At 39.6% G+C, this 22,677-nt stretch overlaps 1 protein-coding gene across 12 annotated transcripts in view; it reads right to left on the bottom strand.

The window, feature by feature from the left end:
- ZNF438 (zinc finger protein 438) overlaps positions 1-22,677 on the bottom strand; it is a 207,508-nt gene that overhangs the window by 42,096 nt on the left and 142,735 nt on the right. The window lies entirely within an intron of this gene.

Genomic DNA, 22,677 nt, shown 5'->3' with positions numbered 1-22,677 from the left:
TTGTTGCTGGAAATCAGAATTAAAGGAAAATCAGTGAAATAAAGAATGGGAACCAAGGAAATGAAAAAAAGTGAGTTAGATAAGCTGGGAAAGGAGTGAACTTGGGAAATGAAAGAACTCAGCGGGAAATGATAGTCATCTTGAAATATCTGAAAGTCATCTTGAAACATCTGAAGAGAAGTGACATGGAAGAAGGATGAGAGGAATGCTATGTAACCTGAGTGCACAGTCCAACCAGGAAGGGAGACCAGTTACAAGGAAACCAATGTCATGTGAACACAAGGCAGCACTTTCCGTGACCACTTATGCTCCACTAGGAAACCACTCCGTAACGTGCTGTATGAAACACTGAACTCTGTCACTGGAAACGCTGAAGGAGAAGCTGGCTCGAAGCTTTACCCAGCCCTAACTGTCATCACAGACTTTAGGAATATGGCAGCAAAGGACTCAGAGAGGCTGTATAACCCCAGACATTATCTAAGTGAAAAAGCTGCCTTTTTTTTTTTTCACTGAATTAAGGAAAGGGTCATGACCCAGCGGAGGAAGTGGAAGGAACAGCCCGAAAAAACCTGTGAAGTATTCAGTGCTGCACTTGTCCTTTTACGGACATGGGTATTGTTTCAAAATGTTTAATGCATTTGAGGATGAATTTTCCTACCCTGTTTAATTTCATGGGCACATGAAATTTCACCATATACTTCACTATTTTAAAAAACTTTTCAAATCGACTTTACTGAGGTATAATTTACATACAGCAGACATATATATCTGTGTAGCAATCAGTCTTTTTTCTGCAATTTATAATGTTCTGATATACTAGGGGCTGGCTGGCTGGACAGAGTGCCCCTTCTGTTCTTGTTTTGTTGCTAAGGTGGGTATGACTCTGCAACCCGCCAGGCTCCTCTGTCCATGGGATTTCCCAGGCAAAGAACGGGTTGCCATTTCCTTCTCCAGGGGATCTTCCCGACCCAGGGATCAAACCCACATCTCCTGCATTGGCAGGTGGATTCTTTACCACTGAGTCACCAGGGAAGCATGCCACTTCCAGGGCTAGATAATCCTAGACAAACCCTGGGGAGCACACCTTTCAATGCCAAGTCCATATCCCCAACCTCCTCCTTTATGGAACTTCACACGTGAGTCAACATTTTCCCAGGCTTCAGCCACCCCAGGACCAGGCGTTGGACAGCTAGGACTATCATGTAGCCTGAAACCACTGAAACTGTTCAAACTAGGCAATCTAAAATGATCTCTTGCTCTACCCTGCCTTTCCCAGGGAGACCACAATAAAGGCATCAGGCCATGCTTGCCCATCCCTCTTCCCTGTTGACCAGCCCTGGAACCTCCCATGTGGCCCTGAATGCCTGGCACACCCCCTCTCTTGGGAACTGTAAGAAATAACTTCTTCTTTCAAAGGCAGTCGGCTCTGTCTGTAACCCTACCATACCCAATGAAAACAAAATCCCAGTTATGTTACAAGAAATATAGACATGAACATCAAAAGTCCCCTCATTATCTGAAAGAGTCCCCTTGTGCTCTTTTATGGTCAATCCCTACCTCTCTTTCCTGGCCCCAGGCAACTACTGACACTTTCTGTCACCATGAATTAGCTTTGCCTGTTCTAGAATTTTGTATCATTTCATATAAATCAAACAGTATGTTATCATTTTATTATGTAGATCAGTAGATCATTTCTTTCTGTTGCTGAATGGATTCCATCCTATGACCAGAATGCAATTTGTCCATCCATTCACCCATGGCTGAGCATCTGAGCTGTGATCAGTTTTTGGCTCTCATGAATAAAATTGCTATAAATATTTGTGTCCAAGTCTTTGTGTAAATAAACATGTTCATATCTCTAGGGTGAAACTGCCTAGCATGAAACTGCTGAGTGGTATAACTACAAGCAACTGCCTGTTTTTTAAAGCAGCTGTACTATATTTCATTGATTTTAAAAAAAATAACCTTTTTAAAGCATTGATAGAATTCAAGTTTCTTAAGATTTTTATATAAATAAGAGGACCCAGTATCTTAAAGCTCAATTTTATCAAAATAATATAATCTTGAAGTGAAGTTGCTCAGTCGTGTCCAACTCTTTGTGACCCCATGGACTGTAGCCCACCGGGTTCTTCTGTCCATGGGAGTTCCAAGGCAGAATACTGGAGTGGGTTGCTATTTCCTTCTCCAGGGGATTTTCCCATCCCAGGGATCGAAACCTGGGTCTCCGGCATTGCAGGCAGACACTTTACTGTCTGAGCCACCAGTACCCAAATTCTGACTAATTTGCTCAGTTATAACCAAATGTTTATTCCTATCTCAATCTGTCTTACTTACGGAACAAATAATTTTAAGAAACAAATGTTATAAAATTCTCAAACTGGTGGAAAAGAATTAGAACAGGTGAAAGAAAATCTACAGCATAAATTCTGACCCACTTTGAAAATTAACTGCTTATATTAATATTTCATTAATATCTTTGACAATCGTCTTCCGCCCAAATGATTGCACACTGCTATCAAGTTCAATAAAACAGTGCCTCTTTAAATTCAGATATTTCTGAATGTCAGCCAGTAAATGCTTTACAGAGTCATCCTGGGGGACTAGTTTGTTTAAGACCCTCTGAGGCAACTTTTCTACCGAGAATTGGGGAAAGTCTGGCAGTCACCCAATTTCCCCTGATTTTAGATCTGTTGCTTCAGTGATCTTACCAGATACTCACTGCAGTTTCCCAACAAAAACCCTAAAAGACAAGACTGACCTTTAGTTTTCAGGACCCCATTCTAGTCCCATCTCAGCTGTGCAATGCATTCAAAAGTTGTAGAAGGATCCACGAACAGAGTAGGGAGATGTATACTTTTAACCAAAATGTCTCACCATGTGACTCTGAACAAGTCACTGAATCTTTTTGTCTGTTTCAGTTTCCTTATGTTAGAAAGGGAGAGCTAATATTACTTAACCCATTTGGCTGATGAAAGGATTAAACTAGAATACTATGTGTTGACAATACTTGGTTAAAAAAGAACTATTTAAAAAACAAGGTGTTACTTATGGTAGTCGAGGTCTGCAGGATTCTTCCAAAAGGAAAAAAAAAAAAGGTTACTATTATCTCTGGCATTTCCAAGAAAAACAAAGGAATATACTAGAACAGACTTTGAAATACAAGTCATATTATTTTCCATGGTAAGATCTAATCATCTACCCTCTTAAAGTGGGAGCACACATTGATATCTGCGCTCTTTCACATGTGCGCCACACGTGACCAGACCAGGCAGGTTACAGTATTTAGGAGGGCATTCTTCTACCTTAATAAAAACATACCAGGAAAGTATGTTCTAGCCTTAGATCTTTTTTTTCTCCCTTCAACAGATTTTCTATAAAATTACTTCAACTCCTGAGATCTAACCACACCTATAAATTTGTATTTCTAGTTTCCAAATTCCACGGTGAAACGTTCTCAGCTTACTATTATACACAGCTCCACTTGGCTACCTGCAAACTAAAGGCAGTTCCTGTTTCCAAAACTAAATTTTTTAAAATTCATTGAGGTGTAATTAAATGACGAACAAAATTGTATGTGCTGAATGTGTACAATGCGATGACACAGGCAGACTTTGTGAAATGGTTACCATAGTCAGGTAATTGGCCATCACCTCACAAAGTTACTTTTTTCACCCCTCTGTGGTAAGAATACTTAAGTTGTGGTAAGAACACTTAAGGTTTACTCTCCTGGCAGATTTCAAGAACACGACACAGTATTACTAGCTGCAGTCACCATGCTGTACATTAGATCCCCAGGATTTATTCATCTTATCTTCCCCAGAAATAAGCACTTTGAATTCTTAGAGCTGACTGTTCTGGTATTTATACCTCCATTCTGTCAATAACATGCTTATAATCTTACTTCTTGACTGTTCAGTGTTAGGCAGTATCTACTGGTGCCCCACCGTGAAAGATGAAGATTTATCTCTATTTCTATCCTCAATCAATAACATGCTTGCTCAATAATTTTCCTGAGCATGGAATTCCAAGTTGAAATTTCCACTGTCTTCTGGTTTCCAATGTTGCTGTTAAGAAACCTGAAGCTATTTGTGATCCTTTATATGCAATATTTTTTTTTTTTCTCTCTATGGAAACAAAGTTTAGAAATTTCACAGTGAAGTGTCTTAGTCTATTTTCAACCATTTGCCAAGTGGCTGGTGGGCCTTTTCAATCTGGAAACTCTAGATCCTGGGATATTTTCTTCAATTATTTTTCTGAGACTTCTTAATATATTTTTCTCTGTTCTTTTCCCCTTGAACTCTTCTTATTCAGATGTTTACCCTCCCTGGACTGTTAAACCTCTTTTCCCTTTTTTACATGTTTTACTTCTTTTATTTTTGCTCTTTCTGGAAAAATCCCTTAACTTTATCTTTTAGTGTTTTAATTGAGTTCCACTGGACATCTTCACCCAGTAGTCTGTGAAGGGTCTTTTTCATGCAGATCTAATGATCATCATGTTTTCCCCAGGTTTCAAGTCCATCAGTGGCTTCTTGTTTTCCACGAGATACAGCCAGACCTCTTCAGTCCAGCACGAAGATTTCACACACTAGCCTGTGTGGCTGTCACCACTACATTTGTTAAGAGCTGCATCTCAACAGTCACGTTATAGGCCGGCTCTTAGTCGCCTCCACAATTCTTCATGGAATCGCCTTCTTGCCCCAGCCTTGCTACATAATTCCTACTCACTTCCTCCACAATGTCTACCTGGCCAATTCAAGACATTTCTGTTGATCTGTCCATTATCCTCCAACACACTTTGACTGGCTCTCTTAGGAAGTAGCATCTGTTTAACTCTGTCCATATTCCCTTTAAATTTGCAAGTTTTATGACATCAGGGACAAAAATTCCATATTTATCTTTGTATTTCCAGAACCTAGAAGTGACTGGCTTGTAATAAGGTTTAACAAATGATTATTGGATAAATATATGTCAAGAATCCTGTAAAAATAAGACTGCTAAAAATTATTTAACAATACTTGCATGGTCCCATCAAGTACTTTTCATACCACTTGAATCTTTTATTTTCAACAGATGGGCTTCTAAAATTCGGAGTTATTTTTAAAATGAATAGTGATTTTTGAAATGTGAAGTAATATCTTATTAATTTTGCCACTACTATACTTTTCCATAACTTAGAGTGACAGATAAATTATTAGGTTAATTTTTTCAGTAATACATTTCCTTCGATCTCTACAGATTGCCTGGCCGTGTTTTTAGAAGGACTTGACCCACTCCTAAAATGACTTAAAAATTATATTATGCAAAGGTAAAGAATATCCTAGTGTCTTCAGTTTCTCTAGTAGCAGGCTTCAGATGTTTCATATATGTCAACATTTTTAAGTGTCATTAACTGCCAAAAACAATAATTTCCAAATAAATAAACCTAGAAAACAATAATTCCCAAAAATATCTATAAAAGCAGTAATTTGATGTTGCTGCTTTCCTGTTAAAAGGCCTCAGTGCATTTTAGTTAAATCTAAAACGACCCAAGTTTTAACAAACAGGCATTCTTCCATTCCTTATTCATTCAAATGTAAATGATAAAGGTGTAAGAAAAACAGTTGCCTCTTTCTACATCAAACAGAGCATCTTTGGAATTTCCAGCCTGGATTCTCAATGCTAAAAGAATGGATTGTTCAGGCCCGTGAGGTTACCATCATGATGAAGATGAAAGCATTTCAAAAGAGAACTGTACCGTTTGGTAACAAATGACATACTGCATCAAATAAAAAGGCTGTCACTTACACACACTGTGAGATTGGTCAGTATTTTGCTTCCTTCCATCAGCCTGGTGGTAGTATTACTCTCCATTTGGGATTTAATTTATTACTTTGAAATGATCATTTTCACCACTCTTATCTACCTTCAGTGACAATCATCTCTAGGTTTAGAGAAAACAGATCTACTTTGAAGACTTTGGAGATCATTTTTGGATTCTCAGGTTCTTTTTTGGCTTCCAAGCACCAAAGAGTTTTGGTGGCATCACCACAGATCAACTGGTGTACTTTCAACAACTACTGGGTTGGCCAAAATCACTTGGGTATCCCCATAAGATGTTAACAGAAAAACCTGAAAGAACTCTTTGGCCAACTCAGTGTTTCTACCACCTGCCTGTATTGGGGAATTCTAACTTCCCCACAGCACTGCCAGGATGGCCCCTTCCTCTCTTAGCCCTGTCCCATCTCTAGCTCTTTTCTTCTCTACGGTCCACACTGAATTAAAATCCCATCAATTACCTTTATAAAGACTGCTCAATTAAAAAAGCAACCAAACCCACTGCTCTGCTGTTTCCTGCTAACTTCATCTATGTTCTGTAGTTTTTCATGTTTTTTTTTTGTGTGAACTACTACTTCATAAATGATTCTGATGATTTTTCTTCCTTTTCACAAAGTGTATCAGACTCTTTGTAACCCCATGTACCCCACGTACTGCAGTCTGCTCCTCTGTCCATGGAATTCTCCAGGCAAGAATATTGGAGTGGGTAGCCATTTCCTTCTCCAGGGGATCTTCCCGACCCAGGGATCGATCGAACCTGGGTCTCCCGCATTGCAGGCAGATTCTTCAGTGTCTAAGCCACCAGGGAAGCCTCTCCTCTTCTAAAATAATTTTTTCACCATTTCCCTGGAGCACCCCAGTCGCAGGTTTACCTCTGCAGCATTACCTAATTTTTTTAATTTCCTGTCACAGATGGCTATGCTCTGTCACTTAGGTTTTCAAAAATGATTATCTTCAACATGGAAAAAGCAAAACCAAAGTGAACAAAAGCCTGACTCTTGTCCTGTCACCCCAACTTCCCTACTTGGAGGCAACAATTCTTAGCACCAAGGGAATCCTTCTAGTAACAGTCTGTATGTAGACAAGCCAACATGTGTACAAACAGGCTGTATCACCCATTCTCCCCTCCCCAAACTGAGCAGATTACACCCGCTACTCTCTTGCTTAATATGTTTTCAGCTCTCCATGTCAATACTCATGGATCCCCTTCATTCTCTGCAAAGATTGTATAGTACCTCACTGCAAAGAACCACAGTTTATTAACCAGCCACCTGCCAATTGACAAAGAGACTATTCTCAGCCTTCTGCTCTTACACACAAAACTTCGGCATGCATTAATATACTCACAACCCTGCTAGCACGTGTGAGTCCATCTGAACAGTGAAGTCACATTAAGAAATTTCTGGGCCAATTTAAAATTGTTATGGATATTACCATATTGTCATTCAAGGAACTTGTACTGACTTATCCAATGATGCATGAGAGTGCTTCCAAACTACTATCTGCCATTTTTTAAAAAATGTGAGCCATTTTTAAAGTCTGTATTGAATTTGTTATAATATTGCTTCTATTTTTTTTTTTAATGTTTTGGTTTTTTGGCCATGAGGCACATGGGCTCTTAGTTTCCTGACAAGAGATAGAACCTGCACCCCCTCTATGGAAGGTGAAGTCTTGGCCACTTGATCACCAGGGAAGTCTTCACTATTTGCCAAATTTGCCGCAAGTTTTCAATCAACCATCCAAAAGCTTCAAAGACTCCAGCATACCTAGATAGTTTTCTTAATTCTAGTTGAATAGACAAATATTTCTCTTTGCTGAAATACACAAACTCTGACAATAAAATGAAAACCAACTTTCATCTCTCGAGGATCTGGAAGAATGATCATTTACAGGAAGTCCCTGACAGACTAGAGAAGGGAAAACAAGTCCGTGCGTCTGCCCTGCATCACCTACACGAAGTGGGCAGGAGGGCCAGGGAACGTAGCCCATGAGTTGGTGTCAGCCCATTCTTGCTAGGAAAGTGGACAGACAAAGTGATTTCCTAATTGAGAAAGACAAGCCAGATAAAGTTATAGGAGAGAAAGAAATTCTAAACTGGCCTTAAAAAAAAAAAGTTTCTTTTTAAGACATCACAGAATGTACAGGTGTAGTTTAAGAGATAATTTTATAGTGCAAAAAGGGTGGTCCTTTGTCTAAGATGAAATGGGGGTCTTCGATGAGGTGCTACAATTGAGGATCAGGTGAACCCAATTAACCCAATTTTTACTTGTCCTTACTAAGTGGTTTATTTTAGATGCACACAACTCCCTGAATCCTTTAGGGTATGACTAGGAAAAACCATAAACAGGCTCTAAAGGTCGTGACATTAATTTTCTTGTCATTCTCATGCTTTAAATAGGCATCAAAAAACTAAAAAATCTTGTCCTCTGGGAAGGAAGGCAAATCTGAAACTAATTATGGTAGTTATTATTGTAATACTATTAAATTAAATGCTATGACCCCAGCTAAATTTATTTCGGTACCTTTTGTTAATGAATAAACCTTCTCAAACAAGATTACTGCATCCTCTCACATAACAAAATCATGCGCCAGAGGACTGCTAGGACTAAGTCACCACTCAATAACCTGAATTCCTCACTCACCTAAAGCTGAAGTGAAAAGTTTAATAAGTGTACATGGAATGCTTTTGCAGAAAATTTTGTATCTGTTACAAAGCTGTATTTAAGGAGGAAAATCCTCAGGTGAGTAGAAGACTGAATCATGAGTCTTATCTGCAATGGGCTGTCTTCAGTTGTCTATTTCACCAACTGAAGGCTTGCTCATAACTATTTCGATGTATTTATAGCTAAAAGAGGGGCTTCCATGATAGCTCAGTTGGTAAAGAATCCGCCTGCAATGCAGGAGACCCTGGTTCAATTCCTGGGTCGGGAAGATCCACTGGAGAAGGGATAGGCTACCCACTCCAGTATTCTCAGGCTTCCCTTGTGGCTCAGCTGGTAAAGAATCCACCTGCAACGTGGGAGACTTGGGTTCAATCCCTGGGTTAGGAAGATCCCCTGGAGAAGGGAAAGGCTACCCACTCCAGTATTCTGGCCTGGAAAATTCCATAGACTGTATAGTCCATGGGGTCGCAGTCAGAGGTGACTGAGTGACTTTCACTTTCACATCTAAAAGTACATAAAGGGGAGTGGGTATCTCAGTAGCTTCTTTTTTCTGCTTAAGTTTCTAAGGCTCAAACTGCTTTCTTTAGATGTTTGGAGGATAAGATGTCAAGAGGCCACAGTGAAGCTTAAGGATTTTCTGGTAGTTGCTTGACCAACACCTGGGCACCAGGTGAAAGAGGAAGCCACCAGACCTGGTACTTAGGAAGTATCTGCTGTGTGTTAGTGACCGGAAATCTGAATGATATCCATGGAGACACCACTGGGCTTGTTTTTGTTTTTAAAGCAGCTCCTTCCAACCTTTTCTTTTTTTAATTTTTATATGTACTTTTTACTTTTGGCTGTGAAGGCTTTCTCAAGTTGCAGCATGAGGGCTTCTCAACGTGGAGCACTACTGCTCTAGAGCCCACCATTGGGCCTGTTTTAATCCTATAAATGCTGCAAGAGAGGGGAGGGTTGAGGACACTGAATGATGAGTTTGGGTGGGTGGGAAGGGAAAGTCAGGCAACAAGATGAGCTACAAACATCCTCGTGGGACTGACAAGCAGAGGAAAGAGGAATGAGTATAAACCACACAAGAAAGAAAAAGCAAGTGGGGGGAAAACAGGAACAATGGCAACATTATTTTAGAAGGAGAAATGGCATGGGAGGGAAATAAAAAGCACTTAAATTCCAGGTTCCTTAAATATCTCAGAAGATACAGAGAATCAGTTAAGAGCCAGTTCTTCCCTTCTCTACTACAGCCAGAAAGACACCTACAGACTCTGTGTGCATTGCCAGTCGTCTAAGCAGTCAATAACCATCAACTGGTTGTTAAATGATCTTCTTGTTGATTAATGGCAACAGCTTATTAAAATTTAAAGTGAGCTAAATGAAGTTAAATATTTTAAGAGCATCTTCTACTTCTCTAAATTTGAAAGTTAGGCTTTGAATAAAGCTTTCACGTTATCTCTATTTGTTTAGAGGTGTTGACTATGACGCATCACCTCATAGGAAAGATGAGAAACAGAAGAGGGTGGAAAGAAGTAGGGGGGCCTTTGTCTTGCAAGCCTCTCTACAAAGGTTCATTGTACACACAGGAACTCCAAATCAAAGGATCTGATTAGTAGTGTTTTCTAATCCTTTGTTTTCATGTACTTGACCATGGTCCCAAATTTATTCCTTCACACTTTTTTATTTGCATCTCAAACTGCTTTTTGTGCTCCAAGTGTATAGTGTCACATCAGCGAGTGAAGCAATTTTAAAAAATTATTTACTCATTTTAATTTTTGGTTGTACTGGGTCTTCATTGCTGCACAGGCTTTTTTCTAGTTGCAGAGAGCGGGGCTACTCTCTAGTTGCAGTGCACGGGCTTCTCATTGTGGTGGCTTTTCTTGCTGCGGAGCAAAGCGGGCTCTGGGCACATGCGCTAGTGTAGTTGCAGCATGAGGGCTCAGTAGTTCTGGCTTGTGGGCTCTGGAGTGCAGGCTCAGTAGTTGTGGTGCATGGGCTCAGCTGTTCCATGGCATGTGGAATCTTCCCAGACCAGATATCAAACCTGTGTCCCCTACACTGGCAGGCGGGCTCCTATGCACTGTACCACCAGGGAAGCAATTTTTTAAGCCAGTGTATGATGGTGCCAACTGGCAACCAAGTGTTCATTCTGAAGTTGTGTTCAACTATGTCTGTGCAATGGTTTTATGATTATTTAAATATTTCAATACATTTTGCTCTTGTATTTTAGAAAAATTAGTGGAGCTCAAAAGATTAAAGGTAAATATGAATAATATGATATCAAAAGCATAGGTAACAAAAGTAAAAGTAGACAAATAAAAACTGAAGGTTTCTATATAAAAACTGAAGGTTTCTGTGCATCGAAGAAAGCAATCAAACAGAGTCAAAGAACAGCCTACAGCATGGGAGAAAATACTTGCAAATCATTTTTCTGATAAAGGGTTAATATTCAGAATATATAAAGAACTCCTACAACTCAACAACAACAACAAACCAAATGAACTGATTAAAAATGGGAAAAGGAAGTGAACAGAAACTTGTCCAGAGGAGATACATATAGTCAGTCACAAAGTATATGAAAAGATGTTCAATATTACTTATCCATAGAAGAATGCATATCAAAACCATGATCAGATATCACCTCACATCCATTAAGATGTAGGCTACTATCCCCCCAAATGGAAAATTTTAACTGTCAGCAAGGATGTGGAGGAGTTGGAACCACTGTACATTGTTGATGGGAATAAAAAATGGTACAGCTGCTATAGAAAACAGTGTGGCAGTTCCTCAAAAAACTAAAGACTAGAATTACCATAAGCTTCAGCAATTCCACTTCTGGGCATATATGCGAAAGAAATGAAAGCAAGATCTCAAAGAGATATATGCACGCTCATATTCATAGCAGCACTACTCATAATAGCCAAGAAGCAACCCAAGTTAGCTATCAACAGATGAATGGATAAACAAAATGTAGTATGCACACACAATGGAATATTGTTTAGTCTTAAAAAGGAAGGAAATTCTGACACCTGCTACAGTATGATGAACCTTGAGGACATTAAGCTTAGTGAAATAAGCCAGAGGGGGAGAAAACAGACACATGCTCTGTGATTCTACTTATATGCTATATCTGGAGTAGTCAAATTAATATAAGCAGGAAGTATAATGGTGGTTGCCAGGAGTTGTGGGGAGGGAAAGACAGGGATTTATTGTTTAACTGGTTTATGGTTTCAGTTTTGCAAAATGAGAAAGTTCTAGAGATTGGTTGCACAGCTATATGAATATAATTAACACTACTGAGCTGCACACTTAAAGATGGGAAAGATGATAAGTTTTATGTTATGCTTTTTTTCACAATTTTTAAAAAGTGAATGTGATTATATTAGTGACAAGGAGCGTAAGCCTTGTGACCTATATAAATTTATGCAAAGATGGCAAACATTCAGGACATTTTAAGTGGGCAAATCTTTAACCTATATTGGAAGCACAGTGGACTTTGCTGCTGCTGCTACTAAGTTGCTTCAGTCGTGTCCGACTCTGTGCGACCCCACAGACGGAAGCCCACCAGGCTCCCCCGTCCGTGGGATTCTCCAGGCAAGAACACTGGAGTGGGTTCCATTTCCTTCTCCAATGCATGAAAGTGAAAAGTGAAAGTGAAGTTGCTCAGTCGTGTCCGACTCTTAGCGATCCCATGGACTGCAGCCTACTAGGCTCCTCCATCCATGGGATTTTCCAGGCAAGAGTACTGGAGTGGGGTGCCATTGCTTTCTCCAACAGTGGACTTTAGTGAGGCATATATGTCTTCCATTGTAAAGAAAAATAATAAAATTAAAGAATATTTGTAAAAGATATAATATTTATATTACACATACATCATGTGAAAAGGCATGATGTATTAAGGAACTGCATTTTTTTTTTTTTTAACTTGTTCTCTGGTGACAGAATCTTCTTATACAGCATTATGTATTTCAGTGTGTTTTTTTGAGGAACATATTTTATACAGAGGTAAATACTGCCCATAAATAGGAATTACCAGCTTAGGGCTTCTCAGGCCATAAGCCTGTCAACATAGCCACTCTCAAGAATGAACCCAGTCTTACTTCCATTTCCCCAAAACATGTTATCACCCCATTTTCTCTGGTGCAGTTTGAGAGGCAGGGGTTTCTAGACAATCTCTGTTCATTAGGCTACTTTAGTGTCAGCAGCTGACAAAAGACCCAGTGTTAACAGGGAAAAGTGCTTCACTAAATAACATCTCAGCCCCAGGTTGGCTCAGGCAGAGTGAGCGCTGCCCATACCCCCGTTAATCCACTGTCCCCACTAGCCACACCTCTCTCCTCCTCAGGCTCTGGCACTATCAAAATTAAGTTTCAGGAATGAAGTTAACCCAAGTGGTTGCAGATTAAAATAACCATAGGCATCTCAGAGATTAGCCACAAATCCCTCCATTAGCTCTGAAACAAAAGCAGCAAGGCCATTTATTCTTCGGTCGCCCAAGACCTGGGGCTATATTCACAGCCTAGACAGTGAGACAGCAGACATGTGTGGGTGAGGTCAGGGCAAGTGGGAGGAGGTGCTCTGGGCCACGTAGGGCCTTGTGGGGCTTCTGCTGGGAACATTCAGTTACGCACTAAGGAGCTAAAACACTGGCAAAGACTGTACACCTACAGATTACAGCCTCCAAACAATCATAAGGCATGAAATCCCAAACTGAAATCCAACTAATGGGGTCTTTTCTCATTTTGATATGCAGTCTTAAACACTGACATTACAAGATCAATGGGTTGCTGCTGTCAATTCACTAAGCATTCCGCTTCCCTATAAATGACTGCGCAGGGGGTTAATTTTAGGCGCACCAAGTAAAAGCACATAAAAATAAAGGAAAAAACCCAGAGGATAAGATACTGCTAAGGGTAGCTGCCTCTGGAAAGAGAACTGGGAGGCACATTTGAGAGAGACTGACTTCCACTGTGTACTCTTTTGTAAACCTTCTGAATATTTTACCCTGTGGATGGACTACTTAAAATAACATTATCAATGACAACAACAACAAGACTGAAGTAGATCTGGAGAGGCAGGTGGTCTTCAGTAAACACTGGCAGGGAAAGACGTGCAGGAAATAATCTTAAGTGAAGCAAATTGTGGAACAGTGCGCATACTCTGATGCCATCTGTCTTTAAAAAAAAAAAAAAGAGTTGTACTCCCAAGAGAAACATCAAATAGACAACAGTGGTCACCTTTAGGACTTGGGGTGGTGAAAAGTCCCTTTTTTCTTTGTACATTTTTGGTGTGTGTTTATACACACACCAACATATACATAAACACAGGGCCTATGCATACACACACACACACACACGTAAACTGTGTGACCATCTATTTTACGTTATAAACAAAACTGTTCCAGAAGAGAGAAAAAATTAAGACAGATGCCACTTTTAAACATGTTTCTGTTCAAGAAGGATAAACAGGTATTTTGATTTTCAAATGGTAATTAACAAACTAAATGGCAGTCTTTTCTCACTTTGTATTTTCCTCATTTCAAATTTACCGTGATGGTTACACTTAATTAGAAATTTTCTGTCAAAATCAAATGCACAAGGTTCATCATTCAACCATCTAATGTCTATCAATAAATACTAATTAGTAGGTTGTGCCTAAATCAATAAGGGGGCCATTAATTTCTTAAAGTTCTTATTTCAATGCATTTTCTAAACCCAAAATAATTTCAGCTTAAGCAACAGACATTGGTTGAGAACAGATTTTTAAATATAGTACAAAACTTAAAAAAATGTAAAAAAAAAAAAAGAATCCAAAGAAGCAATCTTCTCTGACTTCCCCTGATGAGTTTAGGTCTTCTTAGTTTATGAGTCCATTACACAATTTAATTCTTTCCCAACACCGATGGTACTTACATTAATTTAACATTTATCGTCCTGACACTCTCCAAGGGCAGGGTCCAACCCTGTCCTGTTCCCAGTAGCCCTGGGGCCCTGGAGGAGAGACATCTTTCAAAAGTATTTCATGAATATACTTTGAAAGATGTAAACCTAAACAAAAGGAGTTGCAAGATTTACAGATATTCAAGAGCAAAACAGATCCTTAATAAAGGTTATATAATGAAACAAACAAAAAAGATCCACGTCGTCAAAAATTGCATCAAGAAAGAAGATAAGGTTATTTGCTTAAATGACCCGTGTGACAAAATCAAAGCATATGTGCTCCAGGCTCAGTTGCCAAGAGTTCCAGAGTTTTGGCTGCCATGGAAATACTAGGTTCTGAGTCACACAGCCAAAGCCTTGAGAAAACTAACTACAAGTAATTCCTGAAGTGGGATTATAACATGATACTCTTAAGGTATATTATTACTGTAAAATTCATCTTATTAGCACAGTGTTTCAGAATTCTTTTTCAATAATCTTTTTAAAATAATTATGAGATGGCATTCTTTGCCAACGAAGGTCCATCTAGTTGAAGCTATGGTTTTTCCAGTAGTCACGTATGGATGTGACAGTTGGACTATAAAGAAAGCTGAGCGTCAAAGAACTGATGCTTTTGAACTGTGGTGTTGCAGAAGACTCTTGAGAGTCCCTTGGACTATAAGGAGATCCAACCAGTCCATCCTAAAGGAAATCAGTCCTGAATATTCATTGGAAGGATTGATGTTGAAGCTGAAACTCCAATACTTTGGCCACCTGATGGGAAGAACTTACTCACTGGAAAAGACCCTGATGCTGGGAAAAACTGAAGGCAGGAGGAGAAGAGGACAAAAGAGGATGAGATGGTTGGATGGTGTCATCGACTTGATGGACATGAGTTTGAGCAAGCTCTGGGAGTTGATGATGGACAGGGAAGCCTGGTGTGCTGTAGTCCACTGGGTCACAAAAAGTCAGACACGACTGAGCGACTGAACTGATGAGATGGCAAATATCCTTACATACAAATGCACACAACTGAACTTTTGTTTTGACAATTTTTGAGAGAAATCCAAGTCTTAATACTTTTTACTGAATAAGTATGTATTTTGGCATGTCTACACTTATGCAATCTACTACAGTTAAGTCTACTCATGAACTTGTATGTTAGTTTCAACAAAATTGAAACCAAACTGGAAAGTTATACTTTTTCTAAATCAAATCAAAACAAAAGAAGTGTTCTGGCCACAAGGATAACTAAAGTCATATACTTTCCTATGCAAGCTTACATCTTTTGTCAAAGCAGGATAGTTCATTCATTCAATCACATAACTAATAACCCCACAAGCCAGGCAATAGAACCTGCTTTATGTAAAGGATCATACAGTAAATATTTTCCGTTTTATGAACCTTACAGTCTCTATATAGCTTTTCCTTTCTTCTGGTGGCATGAAAGCAGCCAGAGAAAATATGAATATTCAACAAAAACAACCACCATAACTGAATTATAATATTTGAATTTTCAAGTGAGAATTGTTATTGTTGTTCAGTTGCTAAGTTGTGTCTGACTCCATGGACTATAGCACACTAGGACATGAGTTGGCTTAAACTCATGTCCATTGAGTCAGTGATGCTATTCAACCATCTCATCCTCTGTCACCCCCTTCTACAGGTGAGAGTTAGCTATTAAAATTCAAATATTGACAAGACTATCAATATAACAGCTGCAGCAACTAACATTTATTTTGAGCTTACTATCTTCCAAACAGTGCTCTAGGTATTTTAAATGTGTGTTAATTTATTTAATTGTCACCACAGCCTTGGGATTAATATGTTATAATCACCCTTTCATGTATAAGGAATTAGGCACAGAGAGGTTAAATAACTTACCTAAGTTCACACAGTTAGTAAATGGTAAAGCTGAGGTTTCAAGATAGGTAGTAGGTTCTGCTAGGTTCTGCTTTTAATCACAACTGCTTCTAACCTCCAAAATTTCCCTCTTCTTTACTTAAAGTTCCCATTTTAAGAATAATTCTCAGAAATTAAAATGCACAATAGAGTAAGAACACATGGAAAACAATACAGTTTTCCACACGTGGAAAACAATACAGTTAATGCTTCTCAGTAAAGTGCTAATCCTTAGATGGAGCCTATATTGCTAGTAAGAAAAATGGAAACTTGATTTAAATCAATGTAAGCTTCATGGAAAATGTGTGAACAACAGTCTGACTCCCTCCTGTGTGTGTTGGCCCATGAGGACAAAGATTAGCGAAAATGCCCTGGAAGAGGCCTGTAAAAGGCAGGTCACTACTATTTTCTTTAAATGACTTTTTAAAATTCTCCTAACTTAAATTTGCCTCCTGCTATGCTGCATACAAAGGGCATTTATAGGTTTGTAAGGTTTGTCTATTACTGATACATTAGCAATAAACACATGGGGCCTCCCTGGTGGCTCAGATGGTAAACAATCTGCCTGCAATGCAGGATACCCAGATTTGATCCCTGGGTCCGGAAAACTCCATGGAGAAGGGAATTGCTACCCACTCCAGTTTTCTTGCCTGGAGAATTTCATGGCTATAGAGGAACCTGGTGGGCTACAGTCCATGGAGTCGCAAAAAGTCAGACACAATTGAGTGACTAACGCACACACAGCAATAAACACTATAAGCAGTGACACCTTTCTTGTAATGTTACGGTAAAACTTAAATCACAGCCTCTTGGCATGATCTGTTTTCTTCATCAGGTTTTTGCCCGCTGGTTCTGTACGCTGACATTCCAAATGCAAGTGAATGCCCAAATCACTAACTCTTCACAGGTCATTTGAAAAAAATTTTAGGGTATAGATTAAAATTTATTTCTGTGTAGTCTTAAATTGCTGAAGTGGCTTTTAGAAATTATAATAAAACATTATCACTCCATATAACTGCAGAATAAAAACATCTCTGAAGAACTTGACATTTTAAGACTTTGGCTGGCCAAGGAAATAAGAATTGCTAAAACTGAATTCATTCCAGTTATTCCTCACTGGTAGGTAGTTACTTGCCAGAAAATAATTTCAGAATCTATTTTCAATACTTAAATAAAAATGAGGAACTTCAAATGACAGATGATCTCTATATCTTCGGGGACCATCAGCAAGTCCAAGTACATTATAAGACCCTGAAGATGCAGGCTAGGCCACAAGAGACTCCAAGGGTAAAACTCATTTGGCATGTGTCTAGTTTCCTCAATTTTTTTTAAACTTTCCCTAAATATTTGCTATCAGTAAATTGCATCAGTCAGTCAGTTCAGTCACTCAGTCGTGTCTGACTCTTTGCGACCCCATGAACTGCAGCACGCCAGGCCTCCCTGTCCATCACCAACTCCTGGAGTTTACACAAACTCATGTCTATTGAGTCAGTGATGCCATCTAACCATCTTATCCTCTGTCATCCCCTTCTCCTCCTGCCTTCAATCTTTCCCAATATCAGGGTCTTTTCCAATGAGTCAGTTCTTCACATCAGGTGGCCAAAATATTGGAGTTTCAGCTTTAGCATCAGTCCTTCCAATGAAAACCCAAGACTGATTTCCTTTAGGATGGACTGGTTGATCTCCTTGCAGTCCAAGGGACTCTCAAGGGTCTTCTCCAACACCACCATTCAAAAGCATCAATTCTTCTGTGTTCAGCTTTCTTTATAGTCCAACTCTCACATCCATACATGACTACTGGAAAAACCATAGCCTTGACTAGATGGACCTTTATTGACAAAGTAATGTCTCTGCTTTTTAATATGCTACCTAGGTTGGTCATAACTTTCCTTCCAAGAAGTAAGCGTCTTTTGATTTCATGGCTGCAGTCACCATCTGCAGTGATCTTGGAACCCCCAAAAATAAAGTCAGCTACTGTTTCCACTGTTTCCCCATCTATTTCCCATGAAGTGATGGGACCAGATGCCATGATCTTAGTTTTCTGAATGCTGAGCTTTAAGCCAACTTTTTCTCTCCTCTTTCACTTTCATCAAGAGGCTCTTTAGTTCTTCTTCACTTTCTGCCATAAGGGAGGTGTCATCTGCATATCTGAGGTTATTGATATTTCTCCTGTCAATCTTGATTCCAGCTTGTGCTTCACCCACCCCAGTGTTTCTCATGATGTACTCTGCATATAAGTTAAATAAGCAGGGTGACAATATACAGCCTTGACGTACTCCTTTTCCTATTTGGAACCAGTCTGTTGTTCCATGTCCAGTTCTAACTGTTGCTTCCTGACTTGCATACAAGTTTCTGAAGAGGCAGGTCAGGTGGTCTGGTATTCCCATCTCTTTCAGAATTTTCCACAGTTTATTGTGATCCACACAGTCAAAGGCTTTGGCATAGTCAATAAAGCAGAAATAGATGTTTTTCTGGAACTCTCTTGCTTTTTCAATGATTGCATAGCTTTACATAACATGTGACTGCCTTGGTAAGAAAGATCTAGTTTTCAAAAAAAAAAAAAGTATCCATTCATGTTACTTGAAGTTCATACACAGTGTGACTGAGGAAAATCTTCAGTTCAGAAATGGCTCTTTGACCCTCACTTTCCCAGCATCATGAGCCATGCCTTGTACCCCTCTCCTTCACTTCCCATCTCTAGGCTTTCACCAAATATATCAATTTTCTCTCTTAAAAAGCCCCCATATACACCCACTTCTGAAAAGTGAAGAGTGAAAGTGTCAGTCACTCAGTTCAGAAATCTCCACTTCTGAAATCCACTGCCAATCACCTGGCATCAGTTGCTCTATCGCCCCCTGGCAGGACCACTGGATACTCTTCTACCTGCTTCTACTGCTCCTCCAGCCCACATGGCCACAGCGATGCTCTCACAGCACAGCATGCACCACCCAGAATGAAAACCGCTACGCGCCTTAACACGTCCATGAGGTTTTACATGGTCTGGTCTTGGCCCATTTCTCTGCCTCACCCTGCACTGCTCTCCCCTATTCTGTCCAGCCACACTGGCCTTCTCTCAGTCTCCACACAGTGGCTCTGTCATCAACAATCTCTACACACATGGGCCTCTCCCTGCGATGCTGATTTTCTTTTCCATAATCTGAATTTGTCCTTCAGATCACAAGACAGTGTCACTCCCCCTTAGGAGAATGTCTTTTGATCTCGTCTAGCTCAGATACCCCAGTTAATAATGAACAAGTACTGGGGACTTCTCTGGTGATCCAGTGGCTAAGACTCCTCACTCAATATAGACAGCCCAGGTTCAATCCCTGGTCAGGGAACTAGATCCTGCTAATGAAGATAGAAGATCCCGGGCACTGCAACTAAGACCTGGCTCAAATAATTAAAAAAAAAAAAAAAGAACACGTATCTTTTTTCCTCAGATCACCGACTACAACTGTAATTTTACTTAGCTCATGTCTAATCCCCTAGAGAAAGGAAAGGCTACCCACTCCAGTATTCTGGCCTGGAGAATTCCATGGACTGTATAGTCCATGGGGTCGCAAAGAGCTGGACACGACTGAGCTACTTTCACTTTCACTACCCGCAAAAGACAAGCAGCTTTAGAAGGCTAGGTTCACATCCCTTTGGGTTCACATGGCACCTGAAGCATCTAGCAAAGGAACAGGACACCCAAGGAGGGGCTTGCTTACTTATTTATAGCTGTGATGTATTTGTGGGCTTACCAGATGGCACAGTGGTAAAGACCCCACTTGCTAATACAGGAGACATGGGTTTGATCCCTGGGTTGGGAAGATCCCCTGGAGGAGAACATGGCAACCCACTCCAATACTTTTGCCTGGGAAATCACATGGACAGACACAGCTATAGTTCATAGGGCTGCAAAGAATCAGACTGAGGCTACCTAGCATGCATATTTGTGATATAATTCACATATCATAAAATTCACCCTTTAAACTGTACATTTTAGAGTTTTTAATACATTCACAAAGTTGTACAACTCTCTCCACCATCTAATGCCAAAATATTCTATCACTCTGCCCCACTGCCTGTCCCTAGAAATCACTGATCTATCTTCTGTCTCTGTAGATTTGCTTATTTTGGAAATTTCATATAAATAAAATCATGTGACATGTGGTCTTTGAAAAAATATAGGCACTTATGGCTATAAATTTTCCTCTAAACACTGTTTTCTTTAGTTGCATCCTATAAATTCTGGTGGGTTACACTGTAACAACTTATTGGCCAGAGAGGTATTAATGCATCTTTTGTTACTGAGTGCCTTTGACTGACGGAGAAGGCAATGGCAACCCACTCCAGTACTCTTGCCTGGAAAATCCTATGGACGGAGGAGCCTGGTAGGCTGCAGTCCATGAGGTCGCTAAGAGTCAGACACGGCTGAGCGAATTCACTTTCACTTTTCATTTTCATGCATTGGAGAAGGAAATGGCAACCCACTCCAGTGTTCCTGCCTGGAGAATATCAGGGACGGGGGAGCCTGGTGGGCTGTCGTCTATGGGGTCACACAGAGTTGGACACGACTGAAGCAACTTAGCAGCAGCAGCAGCAGCCTTTGACTGAAGTGTTTCAAAAGTCACTTAGGTTAACAAACTGCCAGCCAAGGGCTTTAGTTTCTGCAAAAATCCCCCAGTCAATAATGTGTTAAGTTACTTTACATCAAGGTATTTCTAATTTTCCCTGTGATGTCTTCTTTGACTCACTGGCTACTTAGGAGTGTGCTGTTCAATTTCCACATACCTGTGAATTTCCCAAATTTCCTTCTGCTATTTATTCCTAACTGCATTCTACTTTAGTCAGAGAACATACTTTTATGATTCTGATCGTTTTTACATTTACTGAGGCTTGTTTTATGGCCGAATGGGTAGTCTATCGAGGAGATGGAGCCATATGCATTGGGAAGAATGTGTACCTTGCTCGTGGTGAGTGGAATGCTCTTTATGTAGCTCTTAGGTCTAGTTGATTTACCTTTGTAAGTGTTTACCATTCCACTTAATATCACCCTAATGGTAAGAGGTACACACACTGAAGTCTTTACTTCAGATTTGCCCTTAAACACATTTTATTTTGAAGAACTCTAAGGAGAGCAAGGTAGGAAATAAACACAGCTGTTCTATCTTTCCTGATTAATCTTGTATCTATCTCATAGCTATGGTACAAATAAATGATTGCAAACACGCTGCAAATAAAAAGTTAGTACAAGTGCACAGTGAACTGTGAAAATGCTACTCTAAATAACTAATACTGAAATTTAATTTGCCCAACCACTTTTTGAAGGAAAGATCATATTTTGTCTGATATAGGAAAAAAAATTTCATGATTAACAAACTTCATTTATGAAACAGACTCTAGAAGTAGCATCCATCTGACTTTTAAAAAATAAGCCTTAAAGGCAAATTTGGAAATTATGATTCTGATGTCAATGTGCAAAATTTTTCTAATAAAACCTTTGTATTATTCTTGTATGAGGTTTATGGTTATTTCTCTCAAAGTGTGTAGAAGAGAATATTTGTTGATGTTCTTCATCACACTTGGAAAAGATAATTGAATTTTAAAACTTGAGATGAAAATGCAAAACAGTATTATTTGTACAACATGAAGGTCATACTTACATTTATTGAAAAAAAGAGTATTTAGAATCTTAAGTAAAAACCATAAAAATATTTTCCTTATTCTACTGTGTAAAAAGCTTACCACTCTGTAATGGACTAAGATTTTTCAAATGTATATGTATGCAAATATGACCTAAATAATGACTACTGAAACATCAGTTCAGTTCAGTTGCTCAGTCATGTCTAACTCTTTGCGACCCCATGGACTGTAGCACGTCAGGCCTCCCTGTCCATCATCAACTCCCATTCAACCATCTCATCCTGTGTCATCCCCTTTTCCTCCTGCCCTCAATCATTCCCAGCATCAGGGTCTTTTCCAATGAGTCAGTTCTTTGCATCAGGTGGCCAAAGTATTGGAGTTTCAGCTTCAACATCAGTCTTTCCAATGAATATTCAGGACTGATTTCCTTTAGGACTGAATGCATGGATCTCCTTGCAGTCCAAGGGACTCTCAAGTCTTCTTCAACACCACAGTTCAAAAGTACCAATTCTTTGGCGCTCAGCTTTCTTTAGAGTCCAACTCTCACATCCATACATGACTACTAGAAAAACCATAGCCTTGACTAGACGGACCTTTGTTGGCAAAGTAATGTCTCTGCTTTTTAATAAGCTGTCTAGGTTGGTCATAACTTTCCTTCCAAGAAGTAAGCGTCTTTTAATTTCATGGCTACAGTCACCATCTGCAGTGATTTTTGAGCCCCCCAAAATAAAGTCTGTCACTGTTTCCACTGTTTTCCCATC

The sequence above is a fragment of the Bos taurus genome, chromosome 13 (genome assembly GCF_002263795.3).
Source record: "Bos taurus isolate L1 Dominette 01449 registration number 42190680 breed Hereford chromosome 13, ARS-UCD2.0, whole genome shotgun sequence".
In the NCBI taxonomy this organism is placed as follows: domain Eukaryota; kingdom Metazoa; phylum Chordata; class Mammalia; order Artiodactyla; family Bovidae; genus Bos; species Bos taurus.
This window is presented reverse-complemented; position numbering and strand designations above follow the sequence as displayed.